Genomic DNA, 12,737 nt, shown 5'->3' with positions numbered 1-12,737 from the left:
TCTGTTCTGTTGCTCTGGGATTCTGCAGCAATGAGGAACCAGTGTTCTAGTTCAGCCTACTCTGTAATACTGGAGGTGCAAGCATGTTTAGTTTTAACATGATTTCATTTTCTTGCACTGATTTAAATATAAATTATGCATTTTTTGGCATGTTTTTGAAATTTCAGGATATTCTGGTAAGTGTACTTGCAGGGACTAATTAATGCATTAAACCTAGGGTTCTTAACAGTTACTTCCCTTGTGCACAATTGCAAGTAATCATCCAGAAGCTGCGATCTTAAATATAACTGAATTTTACTGAAGTACTACAAATATTAAACCCAGATTTTTAAAACTGCTATGCATGTAACCATAGTTTTGGAAACAATTTTCAGAAGGGTGCCTGCATGGTATTTTGGGGGTGAAATACTCACTGAATTGCATATGTGAGGAGTGTTTTTGTAGTTAGAAGTATAGGATGGAGCCAGCACCTGACCACTATCAAAAGGACAGCCTGATTACATTTAGTGTTCAAGGTTTGATGTGACCAAAGGATTTGTTGTTGTCGTTAGTGTTCTAAAAGAAAATAATCATTTATTTACAGAAGCTGCAGAAGCCAAATTTGACATTGTTAATGAATGTTTCCCAGCAGTTCAGGAAAAACAGTAAGCTATTTGGAAAAGATTGCATAGTATACTAATATATAAAAGTAGATTTGCTAAGTAGTTTTTTAAACAATTCTTTTCCTATAGTAAATGAGAAAAGTAGCATTTTGAAAACACAGCACTTAGGCATTTCAGAAAAAATAAGTCATGCTGTTAAAATGAAGGTATTAATCCCCTCCTAAGCCTTTGTCCCTGGCCAAGTCCTTCCTCCATCCTGCCCATCCTTGACTTGGTTCCTTTTCCAGACATTCCCAGATTACTCCATTAATCTGGTAACATGCCTGTTGCCATTTACATAACTCCTTTTGTTGTTTTGACATAACTGCCATGTCTCCGAAGACGGTGAATAATGAAGTATCTTGCAAGTCAGTACCAAAGCAAACTGTCTGTCAAAATCTAAATAATTTGCAAGATAAACCAGAAAGTTGGAACAAGAAAAGCATGATTCAGGCGAAGTTTCACAGAAATGATGACTCCCTTTTTGCAGAATCTAAGATGACAAACTGGAAAAAAGAGACACCTCGGCTTCTCTCAGATAGTTGTGGTCTTAAGGAGAAAAAGTCAAGCTTCAGTAATGGCTTTGAAAGTGATAATAGTTCTTTGTCAGCAGGAAAAAACCCAAGGCTTGAAAGTCAAAGACCAAACTCTGTCTGTCTTGAACATGTGGATGATGAAGATACAGAAGAAGAGCAATGTGAAGTAGATAATAAAGTCTGTGAAGCACCGAAACAAGAAAGTGAACACTTGTGCTTGAATAGGCATGAAGAAAATGTAAGAGCAGCATTTCACTCAGGCACCAAAGTAAGTTATATAAGGATGATTCAATCACAAAGGTATTTTCTAAGGGGAATAAAGGTAAGAACGAAAAGGTAAACTGGATTTCTGTTGATATTTCACGTATATCCATCTTTTGATCATCCTTTTTTTATAATAGAAAATGCCTTTACTCCTAACCAAAGCAGTTTCTTAGGTATAAGAATAATATTGGGCAGTATTTTCAATATTTTTTTATTGGTTGCAGTGGTTTTGCAGGAAAACAAATAGGCAGTATAGTTTTTCTGAAATAAATTAATTTTTTTCTCAGTTGTATGTACAGTTTTTATCTGTCAAGATTTATTGCCATTTAGTAAAATGCCTGGTGTGATGGCTGAAAATGAGGAACGAAAAAGTTTGAGTAAGATTGAGAGCAGGAAGTTAGTGATTTTCCTGGAGCAAAGTAGAGGAAAAGGAGCATGTTCCAAAACAATGTAACTGAAATGAAAGCTAGAGTTAGGCTGACATGAAGAATTGCTTCTCTGGAGCTTTGCAGAGCCAGGGCTAATGACTTAGGGCTAATGTCATTGCTGTCTCCTCAGAGATTCCCATGGAAAAACTGAAGGCCTTGTAAAACAAAGCTCAACAAAGTTTCCCTGTTGTCTTACACAGGAGAAGCATTTTTAAAGTTGTCAATGGGTGGCTAAGAAGGTGCTTGTTTCTGCTATTTCCAGCTGTTTGGTCAATCTCTTTTAGGAAAAATCACCTGAACAGGAAGAAGAGGAGAAGGAGCAGGAAAAGGAAGACACTGGTGAAGGGCTACAAACTGCAGTTGTTGAGGGTGTGAAAAACTCTATTTGTAATGATAGCCATCAAGTCCACAGTGCTTCCAAAGACAACACTGGTGAGAGAAGTGAGTTAGTGAATACTGATCCCAGTTCTTCCTCTATAAATATTAATGCACAGTAAATGAACTGAAATGGTGATTGACTTCTGAAACAGTAAGTTTTTCCCTTGCCTGTGAACCCTAGTGGGCATTGGCAAGGAGGAAAGTAGCTTTTGTTCCTTTTCGTTCGTTCCTGAAGAACAAATTGTGGCCTTGGATTCCAAATGATGCTACATGGAGCACGTGTCATTCTTGGTTTTGTTGCTGTGTTCTCCCTGAAGCGATCAGAACAAAATGCACAGTTGAAAAAGAGGAGGATTAGAGAGTCTTGGGTGTGACAGTGGTATTCCCCTTTCTGGCCCGTACTGTCAGACTGAAAAGTTGTGATTGCTCTTGGCTGAAGCCTGGGAAAGATTTGAGTCGATCTGAGAGAAAGCTGTTCTGTTCCAGTGCCTCACCTTGTCCAGTTTTAAAACGTAGAAAGTCTCTCCAGTGCCACGCTTGAGTGTGCTTGAAAGCATTGCCATGTCAGTCAGGGCTGAGCACTCTGGTACTCACCTCAGGTCTTGGAGCAGGAGGAGAAGGCACACTTTCCACTGTCTGTCTCCAGAGAGTAGAGTGGTGTGGTAGATGTTACCAGAGCGTGTGTAGCTGCTGATCAAATGCTACAGAGCGGGCCTGGCAGAACCTGCTGTATTCCAGGTGTTGTGCCTATACATGCTCTTCTGTCGGTGCATTTTACCATAAGCCTGCATTTGGCACAGTGTGAGTAGTCCTAGCTGAGGCTGGAACCAGCAGTTCCCCTCTGCTAGGACGGGTGCCCTCACTGGTCTCTAGCTCCTTTCCCATTTTTTGTGTGCATGTCTCCACAAGAGCGAATCCTGAATCAGTTTTACCTAACGGACTAGCTTAAAAGAGAGAAATGAAGATAGTTTAATCTGGCCAGGAACCTACTGAGACTGAGCCTTGCGTGTGCCTAGTAGAGAAGAGATTCGGATGTTAGCCCCCTGAGATAGAGACAAGTTGTGTGTTTGGGGTGAGATTTTGGGCTGTGAGCCTCTCCTCCTTTCAATGGCAATGCTTAGGTGTCTACCTTCTGGGAAGGTGCAGGGTAAAAACTGCTAGTCAAGGAAGGTCTTTTCTGGTAGTGCTACAAAAGGAGCATTGTTTCTTGGTGATTTTAGCGTGAAGATGTGTCGGGTGGTGTTTCTATGGTACTTCTTGTACAGTGGATGGTGGTAGTCAGTGGCAATTTCTGGAGCTGTGGACTGGAGAACAGGTGACCTAAACTCTGTATGCCACAGGGCTGCAGCGTGCTGGAGCCTTTTCCTGAGTGTGACCCAAACACGTCTTCAGTGCTGCTTGTAGCTGTGTCAGCTGTTGTGCATAGCCATCTTCTGCTGGAGAGGTGGCAATCCAAAGGAAGTACCATGATGTTGTGTGCTGGGTGTGAAGAAACCCTTGAATTCAACACTCACTCCTTAGTTTGTCCTCAGCAACAGAGCCGCTGTGCATCTTTTGGGTGCAGGGGTGCTGGGGAAAAGCAGAGTGAAATAGAAGGGCTCAGTGTCTCACCTCTTACTGCCTTTGTAGGTGCCCTGACTGCGGTGGGAGCAGAGGAAGAGGAAGATGCTGAATCTCCCTGGGATTCTGAGGTATTTCCCGTGAAGGACACCGGGGTTCCCAGTGGGGCGGGGGTGGGGAGCGAGATCCAGAAGCACTCGGAGCTTGGGCCCTGCCGCGGCTGAGGCTTATTTCCCCTTCTCCTGGTTCTGCTGTATGTTTGTAACTGGGGGCCCTTGAAATACTTGTGCTGTGTGCTAGCTGTTCAGCGAGGCTTGGGGTGAAGGTAGGTCGAGCTAATGATTTGGGTCTCATGGCAGCTGGCCCTTGGAGTTGGGTTTCTGGTACAGTATTGCGGCAGTGAAGTTTCTTGCTGCTTAAAATAGTCTGAGCTCCTCAGCGGGGCTGGCGGGATTGTTGCTTTTTCACCACACAACTCTATTCCGCTGACGTGTTCAGTGGTTGCCCTTAGGGTCTGCAGCCTAGATGATGAGCTGCTTTGGGAAAGAGCCTTTCTACCGTTTTGGCCCTTTTTGAAAGTAATGTTCAACAGAGATACCACACGTGCTGGCTGTGTTTGCCCTTTTAGTTCTTCCTGTCTGTGGGAATGGGTTAGAAGAAAGCGGGCAGAGTCTGTAGCTTACGCCCTCTGACTTCTCTTGTGAGGAAGAAGGAACTCTTCCCCACCCGCTTCTTAAAAATACAAGGCTAAAATGCTGCTGTGTTGTTTTGGGTTTTTTTTTTTTTGTAGCCTTGGTTTCTGTAAGCTTTGTCTTGCTTGTCTTTGTTCAACCCTTGCAACTGGGAGTAGCAATGTGTTCGCTCCCCACTGCAGGACGTGTGCCTGGGGAACGTCAGCACAAATTTGAGTATCGGGTACCAGTTCAGTCCGAAAGTTGGGTCCCCCCCAGACCTGCAGTTACGGGTTGGCAACCCACAGCTCGAGTTACCGTGTTAATTCTCCCTTGCGGCTGTGCAGTTTGCCAGCGTGACAGACTAGTTTAGATGAGTTGTGAGGTTTTTGCCTAAGATCTGAAAACACACAAGTCTGCTGTGATTTTCCAATATACTGTGTCTTGACGTGCCCTTTCCAAGGGGCTGATCAAAGGCTTTTGTGATTCCATGCTGTGCAAGTTGGCTTAGCAGGAACATTTTGCGTAGAAATGAGTTGAGAATTTGTACCGATGCTCACGCCCGTGTTTTATGCTCTACAGACGGATTCTGAAAGTCCGGAAGAAGGATCACCTGGTGTGTTGCTTCCAGCTGCAGACAGACACGGAGCGCGCTCACGGATTGTTTCAGGGGAGCGCCACACCGGTAACTTCCTGGTGGACTAAATGTTTGTCTGTAAACACGTACAGGCTGAAGTGAGCTTTTATCGATGTCTGCCTTAGGAATGCACTTACGGTGTGGGTGCGCGCTATAGCAATGAAGTGCTTAGTATTTGTTAATTAACACCAGCTGTCACGGCGCTTGCTGGCAAGTTGTAAAGGAAGTTACCTTGTTTGCGTTACGTGTGCCCTTTGGATGTGTTTGTATCTCTTTGGGTTCGGGTTCTTGTGGCATAGTGCTGAAAGTGTATGTGGTTTAGGGCTGACCTGTCTGAACACCTGGACATTCTTGGATGATAACGTAGCAGAAGAAAGCTATGATCTGGCCAAGCACTTTTCCCCCCGTCTTAATTTTTGATACCTTACTGTTACGCTTTGCCTAGGAGCTAAAACGTGACTGAAAGTTCAGGGTTTGTTGTGAAGGGCTTCTGCCTGTAGTTTGCGACGCTGTCTCTTGAGCATCTGGAGTGTAGAATGGCAGGGAAGTTTTGCTGTTGGCGTAGAACTCTCATCTGAAGGATTTCTCCTTTACTAAACGGTCAGTCCTGCTTGTAGTGTAAGTACAATAGAATAGCTGAAGAAGCGAATCCAGTTTTAGTTTAGTAAGCTGGAAGCAAAACTTTAAAAGCTCCTGGGAGCTTGTAAATCCCCTTGCTGAGTAGTTGTCGTGCTTTGTATGATTCTACTGAGAGAAGTTTAAAATCGGTGTAAAAAGGAGGTAAAAGGTGATTACGCTAATCTTTCTAAGGTTTTTCTATACTGCTAGACCACCAAGTTTACTGAAATCAAATGCTGTTTGCTTTTTAACCGTTTTTGTAAACATGAAAATAATGCTGTGGAGCCATTCTTAGTAACATTTCATGCACTTCTTTCATGAGAGGACTCAAACTGTAAGATGACTAAAGCAGAGGACTTGAGAAATATAGGTGGGCCAGTAGATTGTGTGGGTTTGTAAATGATTTCCATGTTGGACAAAAATTTTTTAAAAATTACATATTTGGAACTGTGCTATAAATGCAGATTACAACCAATTGTAATGGGTTGGTTTTTTTCCTTTCCACACAAGCTGGACCCGAACAACCTGATAAGAACTAGTTTGCTTCTACCTCATTGAATGATGTGTATGAGGTGTCTGTGTCTGCACCCACGTTTCCTCTGTCCCATCGATGGAAAGGAAAACACTCCTCAACATTAAACACTTGTAGGATAATCGCAGTCGTAGTGCTGCTGGACTGTTTTACGGTAGTTCGTTACAGCAGACCAGCTTTGGCTTTTGAAATGATCTTTGTAGAAGGCAGGGTTCAGCTCCTCAAAAGAAGTATTTTGATCTTGTTGTGCTAACAAGCATGTCCTTACTGCTTCCTATGGCTTGTCCTGGTTCTGTGAGTATTGTTTCTTAAATCCAAGGCGCACGATGGGAAGCGTGCATTGTCCATTTCTTGTATACTGATACAAATGCTGGATGTTGAAGTAGATTGAATGTTAAGTATCGCAGTCTCGATGGAATAAAGCTTGCGAGTAATACTTAGTTGTAGAAACTGCTGATGTTGAATGGAGTGAAAGGTGCCTTCAATTAAATGAAATAACACTTTCCAAAACATTTTTTACCTCCAGGCATTTTGGAGAACCCCGACAATTCCCAGGTAAGTATTTGTTCGTGTCAGACTGACTACTTGTCCTGCTCGTTAAATATTATGTAGTTACTTCAAGTCTGAATTTTTTTTTTTTTTTTTTTTTTTTTTTTTTTTTGTCATTGGATTGTCTTTCATAGCTGAAGACCCCTGAATCTGTTTTGGAAATGAATGAAACCTCTCCTAAAAAAATGCAGCAGAAATCAGGTAATGTTCACGGCATGTAGTTCTGGGTTTAGCTTTGTAATCTTTCTAGATGGGAGTATTTAATAAAGCATCTGATTGATTTGTTTTGCGGATCTGTTGGAGGAATTTGGTTTAGGACACGCAGAAGATATTGAAGGTGTTCATAACAATCTCTTTGTAGTGTTCTTTTATGAACAGACCCATTGTACTTGCAATTTTCTTTCTAATACGAAATGAATGGCTCTAGCAAGGCATCCCGGGAGCAGAAGGTGTACTGAAATAATCCTCGGTGTATGTGTTTGCTCCCTCCTCTAGTCTGCTGTTCAGCACTGTCCATACCCTTCCGTGATGTACGCTTCCTACACCGTACTTGCTGTCATCTCCCCTTTTCAGGCAGTCCTGAAGTCTGCTTTTCTTTCCGTGGCTCACCCCCCCCCCCCCCCCCCCTGATTGTCTTGGTCCTTTGAGCATGTGCTGTGGCTGATTCCAGGCTAGGGATCTGTAGGCTAGGCTGTCCAGGAGCTGCCCGTGAGCCACAAAGGGTAATTCTTGGGCTCGTGCCGTAGCTGTAGTTTTCAGGAAATATTACTTGCCTGGCTTTATCTCTACCTGCCTGGCAGTTGTTTTGAAACATGTACAAACACGTTCCTCTGAGGCTTCCCTCTCTTGTTTCATGGAAAATGACCAGCAGGCTCAGAGGCAGGGGAGGGAGGTGAGGAAGAGAGACAAGATGGGAGGAAATTAGTGTCAGCGTGTTGTCAGGAATTCTTTTTTCTTTGGAAACAAGGCTAAAGTTGAGGCGGCTAGCTGGTCGGCTATGTATTGGAGAGAGGATATGTAACCTTAATGGGGTTTTTTTGTTTCTTTGTTCTGAGGTTTATTGATTTGTATAGTTGATAATTTGTGTTGTATTTTGTATTAATCACACTTGTTAATCGGATGAGAAACAATTTGCCATTCAGGTTTTAGAGTTTCTACAACTGTCTATTGACAATATAAACCAGAGAGAGGTGAACAGATATGCAGAAAAGTAAGCGGACTTGGAACTATTTGTGTTCTATACTTAGAAGTTACAAGTTCTTTGGCATCTTTGCTTTAGGCGAAGAAAAAAACCAGTATTGTTGTTCTTTTGACAATAATAGAGATGAAACTTCTCTCTAGGAGATGTATCTTCCTCCTTCTCCTCTCGCTCTTCTCCCTCTCCTGTATTTGCAATGGGTAAGCAACAGGTCCTCTCTTGCCCTTTATTTTGCAGTGACAGTGTTCTGGTAAGACACACAAATACTTGTTAGAGGTTGTTCGGTTAAAACTTGAGTTTTGGTTATGTCTGTATTCCACGGTAACGTGAAGTGTAGCCCCACAACGGACCAGTATGTTACGATATTACAAACACAGAAAGGTTGCCTTTTCGTGGCTCATTTCATGTCGGCTGTTTTTCCTGTGTGGCTTTATTCACCTGCGTCATGCTGGTTTTTAGCCATATGTTACCTTGAAGGTCGGGTGCTAAGAAGTAGGTGTAGATGTAAAAATTTCTTTCTTTCAAACAGTTTATGTTTGGATTTGGGTTTAAGGAATTTAGGTTGCTTCAGCAAAGCATCATGATTCCTGCAGCGCAAATATTTCTGACTCTAAAAGGGTTGAAATGCCATCCTTGACAACTTGATTTCATAAATCTGGAGAACAGGTACAGTATCTTTCACAATTAAATGTTCAGTGAGAGCTGGAATTTCCCATCCTATTTACTTTGTTACTGTTGCATAGTAATACATCCTTAAAATCTATTTTTGAGGCAAAGTAGTGGTGTTCTCGTGTTTTCTGCATAGAAGAGTAGCTGCTGTCCACTGCAATCTGCCAAAAGTCATTATGTAAGACAATTTATGAGGAGGGAAGTCTCAGAATAGAGTGGAGAGGTGAGGACTAATTGGAAAGAACTAAGATGACCAGAAGTCATTTTTCAATGCTAGCTAGAGAGCAGACCAGAGTAAAAGGTGGGGGATTTGCATCTTTTTGTATGCGCTGCACTGCAGGCATCCGTTAATAAAAATGCATGGTAGCAATAAATGACAGGCAAAAATACTGGAATCTGGTTTACCCTGTGAATTTTTTATATACGTTTTTTTGAATGGTGGGCTCTTCAGAAGCCTTGGAGTAGGGTTCTGCCAGTGTTTTAACTAAGACTTTCTCCCTGTGCTAAAAGTGAAGAACTCTTGACAGTGAGGAGTCCTCCTCTTTCACAGTGTTGACAGAAGCCAATAGAAGCCAGTGTTGGCAGAAAATAGACTCGTGAATTACTGCTCCAAGGAAAGAAGAAATTTTACTTGCAACAGCTAATGGGAGAAGTCCTTATCTTTTTAGTTTATGTTTTTGAGTTATTTTTCCAGTGGTTGGAAAAATAATTAACTGACTAGAGTTACCGACACGATGAGAACTGGAATTTTGCAGATAGAAGAACACTGTAGCCTTTCATCTTTCCTGCTTCTTCCTTGTTCTGTACCCATCATACAGAAATGTCAAGATTGATTAAACCCTGTGGAAAAGGATTCTTAGGGGCTCCAATGTTGTTAAAATTTTACCTAAAAAGGGAGACTTCAGGCTCAAATAGCTGCTGCTGAACACCTTCCTGTTGACCGTGACGGGCAAGGCTGAAGAGGAGTTAAGGGTTGCTTTTCATTCTAGCAGCATGGCGCCTAATTTTGAAGTGACTGCACTCTGAAACAGAATCCAGAAGACGAAGACACCTACGTACTCTGAACAGAGAATGTGACTTGCATCCTTAGAAGGCCCGTACAAAACAAAACCCTGGGTGCTCGCAGGTCTGCTTTTATCCAGCTTTCAGGCAGATACAGTTGACCAGAAAAGCTGGTCATTCAGCCTGTGCTGTGCACAGGGGAGGTGTCACAGCTCTCCTGCATCCACATCTAAGTCTTATCTTCTAAGCAAAATTGTGGTGTCCATGTTACATGATGGGAGTGATGGCGCGTATCAAATTGCATGGTAGGAAGCTGCCTGCATTTTTCTGTTTGTGACCTGAGTGAACATTGGTGAAGTGACAGAAGAAGTCTGGTAAGCGTACCTTCATGGAAGGAGAGTAGGAGCAGCCCCGTCTGTCTGACCGACTGACCACCCGCTGCTGTACGTGGGTGGAGAGGCTTCTAGGAGTAGCACGTAGACAATGAAAGTTTGTAAAAGGAGTCGCCTACAGGAGAAAATGCCAAAAGCGAGGCTGGCCCTGTGATTCATCAATAGTAGACCCTTTTGTATTTTTATGATGTTCCGGATTTTCTTCCTGTCTTGCTCGCTTTTCTTGTGCGAAGAATGTTGCGTCCCTCTCTAGCAGCAAAGCTTTGTGCATAGCCATCTCCTGCTGGAGAGGAGGCAAGAGAGGTGGCGATCCAAAGGAAGTACCGTGGTCTGTTGTGTGCTGGGTGTGAAGAAACCCTTGAATTCAACACTCACTGCTTAGTTTGTCCTCAGCAACAGAACCGCTGTGCATCTTTTGGGCGCAGGGGTGATGGGGAAAAGCAGAGTGAAATAGAAGGGCTCAGTGTCTCACCTCTTACTGCCTTTGTAGGTGCCCTGACTGCGGTGGGAGCAGAGGAAGAGGAAGGTGCTGAATCTCCCTGGGATTCTGAGGTATTTCCCGTGAAGGACACCGGGGTTCCCAGTGGGGCGGGGGTGGGGAGCGAGATCCAGAAGCACTCGGAGCTTGGGCCCTGCCGCGGCTGAGGCTTATTTCCCCTTCTCCTGGTTCTGCTGTATGTTTGTAACTGGGGGCCCTTGAAATACTTGTGCTGTGTGCTAGCTGTTCAGCGAGGCTTGGGGTGAAGGTAGGTCGAGCTAATGATTTGGGTCTCATGGCAGCTGGCCCTTGGAGTTGGGTTTCTGGTACAGTATTGCGGCAGTGAAGTTTCTTGCTGCTTAAAATAGTCTGAGCTTCTCAGCGGGGCTGGCGGGATTGTTGCTTTTTCACCACACAACTCTATTCCGCTGACGTGTTCAGTGGTTGCCCTTAGGGTCTGCAGCCTAGATGATGAGCTGCTTTGGGAAAGAGCCTTTCTACCGTTTTGGCCCTTTTTGAGAGTAGCGTTCAACAGAAATACCACACGTGCTGGCTGTGTTTGCCCTTTTAGTTCTTCCTGTCTGTGGGAATGGGTTAGAAGAAAGCGGGCAGAGTCTGTAGCTTACGCCCTCTGACTTCTCTTGTGAGGAAGAAGGAACTCTTCCCCACCCGCTTCTTAAAAATACAAGGCTAAAACGCTGCTGGGTTGTTTTGGGTTTTTTTTTTTTTGTAGCCTTGGTTTCTGTAAGCTTTGTCTTGCTCGTCTTTGTTCAACCCTTGCAACTGGGAGTAGCAATGTGTTCGCTCCCCACTGCAGGACGTGTGCCTGGGGAACGTCAGCACAAATTTGAGTATCGGGTACCAGTTCAGTCCGAAAGTTGGGTCCCCCCCAGACCTGCAGTTACGGGTTGGCAACCCACAGCTCGAGTTACCGTGTTAATTCTCCCTTGCGGCTGTGCAGTTTGCCAGCGTGACAGACTAGTTTAGATGAGTTGTGAGGTTTTTGCCTAAGATCTGAAAACACACAAGTCTGCTGTGATTTTCCAATATACTGTGTCTTGACGTGCCCTTTCCAAGGGGCTGATCAAAGGCTTTTGTGATTCCATGCTGTGCAAGTTGGCTTAGCAGGAACATTTTGCGTAGAAATGAGTTGAGAATTTGTACCGATGCTCACGCCCGTGTTTTATGCTCTACAGACGGATTCTGAAAGTCCGGAAGAAGGATCACCTGGTGTGTTGCTTCCAGCTGCAGACAGACACGGAGCGCGCTCACGGATTGTTTCAGGGGAGCGCCACACCGGTAACTTCCTGGTGGACTAAATGTTTGTCTGTAAACACGTACAGGCTGAAGTGAGCTTTTATCGATGTCTGCCTTAGGAATGCACTTACGGTGTGGGTGCGCGCTATAGCAATGAAGTGCTTAGTATTTGTTAATTAACACCAGCTGTCACGGCGCTTGCTGGCAAGTTGTAAAGGAAGTTACCTTGTTTGCGTTACGTGTGCCCTTTGGATGTGTTTGTATCTCTTTGGGTTCGGGTTCTTGTGGCATAGTGCTGAAAGTGTATGTGGTTTAGGGCTGACCTGTCTGAACACCTGGACATTCTTGGATGATAACGTAGCAGAAGAAAGCTATGATCTGGCCAAGCACTTTTCCCCCCGTCTTAATTTTTGATACCTTACTGTTACGCTTTGCCTAGGAGCTAAAACGTGACTGAAAGTTCAGGGTTTGTTGTGAAGGGCTTCTGCCTGTAGTTTGCGACGCTGTCTCTTGAGCATCTGGAGTGTAGAATGGCAGGGAAGTTTTGCTGTTGGCGTAGAACTCTCATCTGAAGGATTTCTCCTTTACTAAACGGTCAGTCCTGCTTGTAGTGTAAGTACAATAGAATAGCTGAAGAAGCGAATCCAGTTTTAGTTTAGTAAGCTGGAAGCAAAACTTTAAAAGCTCCTGGGAGCTTGTAAATCCCCTTGCTGAGTAGTTGTCGTGCTTTGTATGATTCTACTGAGAGAAGTTTAAAATCGGTGTAAAAAGGAGGTAAAAGGTGATTACGCTAATCTTTCTAAGGTTTTTCTATACTGCTAGACCACCAAGTTTACTGAAATCAAATGCTGTTTGCTTTTTAACCGTTTTTGTAAACATGAAAATAATGCTGTGGAGCCATTCTTAGTAACATTTCATGCACTTCTT

The 12,737-nt window shown here is 43.7% G+C and overlaps 1 pseudogene across 1 annotated transcript in view; it reads left to right on the top strand.

The window, feature by feature from the left end:
- The first annotated feature begins 932 nt into the window (after positions 1–932).
- LOC308057560 (ankyrin repeat domain-containing protein 26-like) overlaps positions 933–12,737 on the top strand; it is a 39,042-nt pseudogene continuing 27,237 nt past the window's right edge. Inside the window, exon 1 of the transcript in view lies at positions 933–1,499. The product of the transcript in view is annotated as an ankyrin repeat domain-containing protein 26-like (transcript). The remainder of the gene's footprint in view (positions 1,500–12,737) is intronic.

Source organism: Falco punctatus, assembly GCF_963210335.1.
Source record: "Falco punctatus genome assembly, contig: scaffold_22, whole genome shotgun sequence".
Classification (NCBI taxonomy): Eukaryota; Metazoa; Chordata; class Aves; order Falconiformes; family Falconidae; genus Falco; species Falco punctatus.
The sequence above is the reverse complement of the archived record's forward strand: the minus strand, read 5'-3'. Positions and strand labels throughout refer to the sequence as shown.